We start from the raw sequence: 5,892 nt of genomic DNA, 5'->3' as shown, positions 1-5,892 counted from the left end.
CATTTCTGGATTCTCAATTCATTCCATGGACCCATGTGACTATATCTATGTTAGTACCACACTGTATTGATTACTATAACTTTTTTAAATTTTTTATTTATTTATTTATTTTTTTGAGACAAAGTCTTGCTGTGTCACCCAGGCTGGAGTGCAGTTGGCATGGCCACAGCTCACTGCAGCCTCTGTCTTCCCGGCTCATGCGATCCTCCCACCTCAGCTTCCGGAGTACCTGGAACCACAAGTGCGTGCCACCACACCTGGCTAATTTTTGAATTTTTGTTGTTGTTGTTGTTTTGTTTTTTCTGTAGAGACGAGGGCCACCCTGTGTTGCCTGGCATGGGTCTCAAACTCCTGGACTCAAACAATCCTCCCACCTTGGCCTCCCAAAGCGCTGGGGTTACAGGCATGAGGCCGCAGCAACTGCCCTGATCACTGTAACTTTAGTAGCAAGTTTTGAAATCAGGAAATGTGAGTCCTCCAACTTTGATCTTCTTTTCCAAGGTTGTTTTGTCTATTCTGGGTCCCTTGCATTTTCATGAGAATTTTAGGATAAGTATATCAATTTCTACCACAGACCAGCTGGGATTATGATAGAGACTGCGCTGAATCTATAAATCCGTTTGGGGAATGTTGCCATTTTAGTGATATTGAACCTTCCAAGCAATGATTTATACCATTCTAATACATTTATTGAGGACTTTTAAATTTATTTCAGCAATATTTTATAGTTTTAAGTGTATAAATTGTGTATTTTTTAAATTTATGCCTATTTTATTCTTTTTGATGCTATTATCAATTGAATTATTTTACTTTCCTTTTTGCAATATTTAATTTTAGTGAGTAGAAATACAACTGACTTTTGAATATTCATCTTATATCCTGTTACCTTGATGAGCTTGTTTACTAGTTCTAATAGTTTTTTAGTAGATTCCTTGGGATTTTTTATATACAAGATCATGTCATCTGTAAAAAGAGGTTGTTTTAATTCTTCCTTTCTATTATGGATGCTTTATTCTATTAATAGTGTGTATTACATTAATTGATTTCTGACTGTAAACTCACCTTGTATTCCTGGTATAAATCCCACTGGCTCATGGTGTATAAACCTCCTTATATGTTGCTGTATTCTGTTTGCCAGTATTTTATGTTTGTATTTTTGAGAATTTTTGTATTCATAAGGGATGTTGGTCCTTTTTTCTTTTCTTGTAATGTCTTTGATTTTGGTATCAGGGTAAATACTAACCTCAAAGAATGAGTTGGGAAGTGTATCAGTGAAGCCACTTGGACTTGAGTTTTCTTTTACAGGAAGTTTTAAAATTACTAATTTGATCTCTTTACCGGATATAGGTCGATTCAGATTTTCTACTTCTCTAATCAGTTTCAGTAGTACATGTGTTTCTATGAATTTTCCATCTCATCTAAATTATCTGCTTTTTTTGGCATGCAGCCTGTGGTATGCCCTTATAATCCCTTGTATTTCTGTAAAGTCAGTAGTAGTGTCTCCTCTTTCATTTCTGATTCTAGCAATTTGAGCCTTCTCTTTTTCTCTTGGTCTACCTAGCTAAAGCTTTGTCATTTTTGTCCATCTTTTCAATAATCAATTTTGGTTTTACTGATTGTCTCTATTGTTTTCCTACTTTTTATTTTATTTTATTAATTTCTACTCTAATTTTTATTCTTTTCTTCCTTCTACTTGCTTCAGTTAATTTGCTCTTCTTTTGCCAGAGTCTTGAGGTAGAAGTTTAGGTTACTGATTGGAGATCTTTCCTCTTTGTTAATATAGGCATTTATAGCTATAAAATTCCCTCTCAGCACTACTTTAGCTGTATCCCATAAGTTTTGGTATGCCATGTCTTTATTTTCATTTAGCTCAAAGTACTTTCTGACTTCCTTTAGATTTCTCTGCCAGCTCAAATTTACTGTTGAACCCCTTTGTAAATTTTTCATTTCTGTTTGTACTTTCTATGTCCAGAATTTCTATTTGGTTTTTTTTTAATAGTTTCTCTTTATCGATATTTTCTTTGTTGTTGTTTGTTTGTTTGTTTTGTTTTGTTTTGTTTTTTTGAGACAGGATCTCACTCTGTTGCCCAGGCTGGAGTGCGGTGATGTGATCTCGGCTCACTGCAACCTCTGCCTCCCAGGTTCAAGTGATTCTTCTGCCTCAGCCTACCAAGTAGCTAGGATTACAGGTGCCCACTACCACGCCTGGCTAATTTTTGTATTTTTAGTAGAGACAGGGTTTCACCATGTTGGCCAGGCTGGTCTTGAACTCCTGACCTCAAGTGATCCGCCTGCCTTGGCCTTCCAAAGTGCTGGGATTACAGGCATGAGCCACCGTGCCTGGCCTTTTCTTTCTTTTGGTTTTTAACTGGCACTTGTGAACATTTCTAGCTGTTTTCTTCTGATAAGACATTGCTATCATATCTTCCTTTAGTTTTCTGAGAAGGGTTTTCTTTAGTTCTTTTAGCATACTTAGAGTAGCTGTTTTGTTTTTATATTTTATTTTATTTTATTCATTTATTTATTTATTTGAAGGAGTCTTGCTCTGTCACCCAGGCTGGAGTGCAGTGGCGCAATCTCGGCTCCCTGCAACCTCCGCCTCCCGGGTTCACTCCATTCTCCTGCCTCAGCCTCCCGAGTAGTTGGGACTACAGGTGCCTGCCACCATGCCTGGCTAATTTTTTGATTTTTAGTAGAGATGGGGTTTCACCATGTTAGCCAGGATGGTCTCGATCAGAATAGCTGTTTTGAAGCCTTGTCTACTAGGTCCACTATCTGGACCCCTTCAAAGGCAGTTTCTATTGCTGGCTTTTTTTTTTCTTGTGTATGGGTCACACATTCTTATTTTTTTGTTTGGTTTTGTTTTTGCATGCCTGGCAATTTTTTGTTGAAAACTGAATATTTTAGGTAATATTTTGTAGCAACTGTGGATACTGACACCACTGCTAGGGGTGGTGATGGTTATTGTTTGCTGGGGTTTATTTATTTGCTTAGCGACTTGACTAAAGTAATCCTGCAAAGTCTGTGTCCCTTGCAGTGTGCAGCCTCTGACATTCAACCTCAGATTTCTCTGACCTTGTTATTCTCTTTTAGCCTGGCCACTTAGGCTAGGAATCACTTCTGGCAGGTCACCTTCTTATTGTTCAAATGTTGTACTTAAGCCTGCTTAGCAGTTAGATGTTTATTGTTGGAAATGTGTGTGGCTTGAAGGTTGCTAGCCCAGTTGTGGGGGAAGGGGTTACCTTTTTCTCTCATGTTCTATTTTCTTAGAGCTCTGTGTTCACTCCTCTGATCACACCCTGGAAGGGTACAGCCTTGGACATGTACACAGTCTTCCAGACTGCCAGGGAAGACTGCAATATTATTATTTACTTTATTTTTATTTGTTTATTTTTTGAGACAGGGTCTCATTCTGTCAACCAGGCTGAGAGCATAGCTCACTACAGCCTCAACCTCAAGGCTCAAGTGATCCTCCCACCTTAGCCTCCCTAGTACCTGGGACTACAGATGTGCACCACCACGCTCAGCTAATTTTTAAATTTTTATTTTTAGAGATGGGGTCTTGCTTTGTTACCCAGGCTGGTCTCCAACTCCTTGCTTCAAGTGATCGTTCTGCCTCAGCCTCTCAAAGTGCTGGGATTACGGGGGCCAGCCATCATGCCTGGCCTCTGTCATCTTGGCTTGCCTCCCCCCGGGACAGAACGTGTGCAAGACTGCAAGGAGCCGGGGTCAGGGACCCACTTTTCCCAGAGTGATGAATGCCCAGATCTGCAAGTAGGTACTAGGGGTGGCAGCTGTGGCAGCTGTGGATAAGCCTGTTCTTCTTGGCTTGTCCATTGCAGCATGGAACCTCCCTACTACTAGTGAGTGAGCTGGGTGGGGGTGACAGAGGCCCCAGTATTCTCAGCCTGCTTCACCTGGAGTAGAACTTCTACCCTACAAGCAAGGGAGGCAAGATAGAGAAAGGGAGGTTGGTACTGCCTAGAATAGAGCTTCTGCAACACAGGGCTGGGGGCAGGAGGGGTGAAACCATACCCTCAGACTGGCAGGTGGAAAGGGGGGATGAAAAGAGAGCCCCCATCATCTTGGCCACACCTGCCCAGACTGGAGGGTGCAGAACGGGTAGCACTTCCATTAACACCGAGCTGGGGGTGCAGAGGGTAAGAAAGCAGGAGGTGGCTCAACTGCCACAGACCCTTCCTACAAAGTTTTAATATATTTTTTTGAGGGACTTTTTCTTTGTTTCCTGTACACCCTTTGAACAATTTCCAGGGGCTTTAAATTATTGCCTTTTTATTATTTTCACCACTTGAGTTGTTTTGCTGGAGAGAGGGTCTGCTGAGCTTGCTTCACCATTCTGAATGTCCTGTCCTACACAGATGGTTTCTTTAACCTCCATATTTGATTGGATTGATGGTCTTTTGACTGCTCCATTTGGGAGGAATGAAAGCTAAGAAAGTCATTAAGGGCCAAAGGATGGGAAGTAATGACTTGTGGATGTTGCCTGCAAATAGCAGTTGCTTAATGCAAACTCTGGTTGCCTCTTAAAATTTTAAATGATGTCATATTTTCTCCACTCCACCCTCAAGTTATCAAAACAGAATGCTGGTAGCTCACTTTCATTTCATATCACAAATAAGTGACACACAGTATTTTCAAGTTGGAAGGAGACATCAAACAAATGAGGAAATAAGTCCCAAGAGGACAGGACTTGCTATTCTAGTTTTCCAATTTTTGTAGGAAATAGGAAGTGGTAGTCAAACAACAAATGATGTCTTTAAAATGGTATTTTCAAATCAAGTACTGTTTCTGGATAGCACAAACTATTTATAACTCAGCAGGGTCATAGCAGGCTTTATATTCTCCAAAGAATGCATTTTCTTTCCTGAGGCAGAGGGCCCTAGACAAAGAGCTGAATGAAGACATTCCTTCACATCAGCAACAATTTGAAAGTTCAGTTCAAATACAATTTGAAATCTAAAGAACTCAGATGTAACATTTTAAAATAGAAAGATAACTCTCTACTTAAAAAGTTATCATGTCAGTTCTGGTTTTTTTTAAAAAAAAACAATCATATTAAGAAATATTTCTTTTTTCTTTTTCTTTTTTTTTTTTTTAAGATGGAGTTTCACTCTTCTTTCCCAGGCTGGAGTGCAATGGTGCGATCCTGGCTCACTGCAACCTCCGCCTCCCAGGTTCAAGTGATTCTCCTGCCTCAGCCTCCCAAGTAGCTGGGATTACAGGCATGTGCCACCATGCCTGGCTAATTTTGTATTTTTTAGTAGAGACGGGGTCTCACCATGTTGGCCAGGCTGGTCTCGAACTCCTGACCTCCAGTGATCCGCCGGCCTCAGACTCCCAAAGTGCTGGGATTACAGGCTTGAGCCACCATGCCCAGCTATTTTTTGTATTTTTAGTAGAGACGGGGTTTTACCATGTTGGCCAGGCTGATGTCAAACTCCTGACCTCAAGTGTTCTGCCTGCCTGGGCCTCCCAAAGTGCTGGGATTATAGGCGTGAGCCACCGAGCCCAGCCAATATTTTAATTTAAAAAGTTGTTTTAAATTTAAATTGCTTCATGAATTTGCATGTTATCCTTGCACGGGGGCTATGCTAATCTTTCATTTATTCGAATTTTAGTGTGTTTGCTGCCAAAGCAAGCACTCTAAATTTTGTCTTACCACAATCCTTTGAGGTAGAAAGTAGTAATAGTGTTAGTACTACTAGTGGAAGTTGGGAGACTTGGGTTTTAGTTTTACCTCTGTCAGTTATTGACTGTAAACCTTGGGGAAAAATCGTTTAATCTTCTTGTGCCTCGGTTTCCCCAGAAGCTACACCCTTAGCATCCTGTGGTATTCTAGAACACTATTACTTCTAAATGTTTTGCAGAATG

General features: G+C 40.5%; 1 pseudogene; it reads right to left on the bottom strand.

The window, feature by feature from the left end:
* Positions 1-5,559: 5,559 nt before the first annotated feature.
* Positions 5,560-5,659, bottom strand: LOC112132856 (U6 spliceosomal RNA; annotated as a pseudogene).
* Positions 5,660-5,892: the final 233 nt, after the last annotated feature.

The sequence above is a fragment of the Pongo abelii genome, chromosome 2, assembly GCF_028885655.2.
Source record: "Pongo abelii isolate AG06213 chromosome 2, NHGRI_mPonAbe1-v2.0_pri, whole genome shotgun sequence".
NCBI classification, from domain to species: domain Eukaryota; kingdom Metazoa; phylum Chordata; class Mammalia; order Primates; family Hominidae; genus Pongo; species Pongo abelii.
Note: the sequence above shows the minus strand (reverse complement) of the source record. Positions and strands in the feature narration are given on the sequence as shown.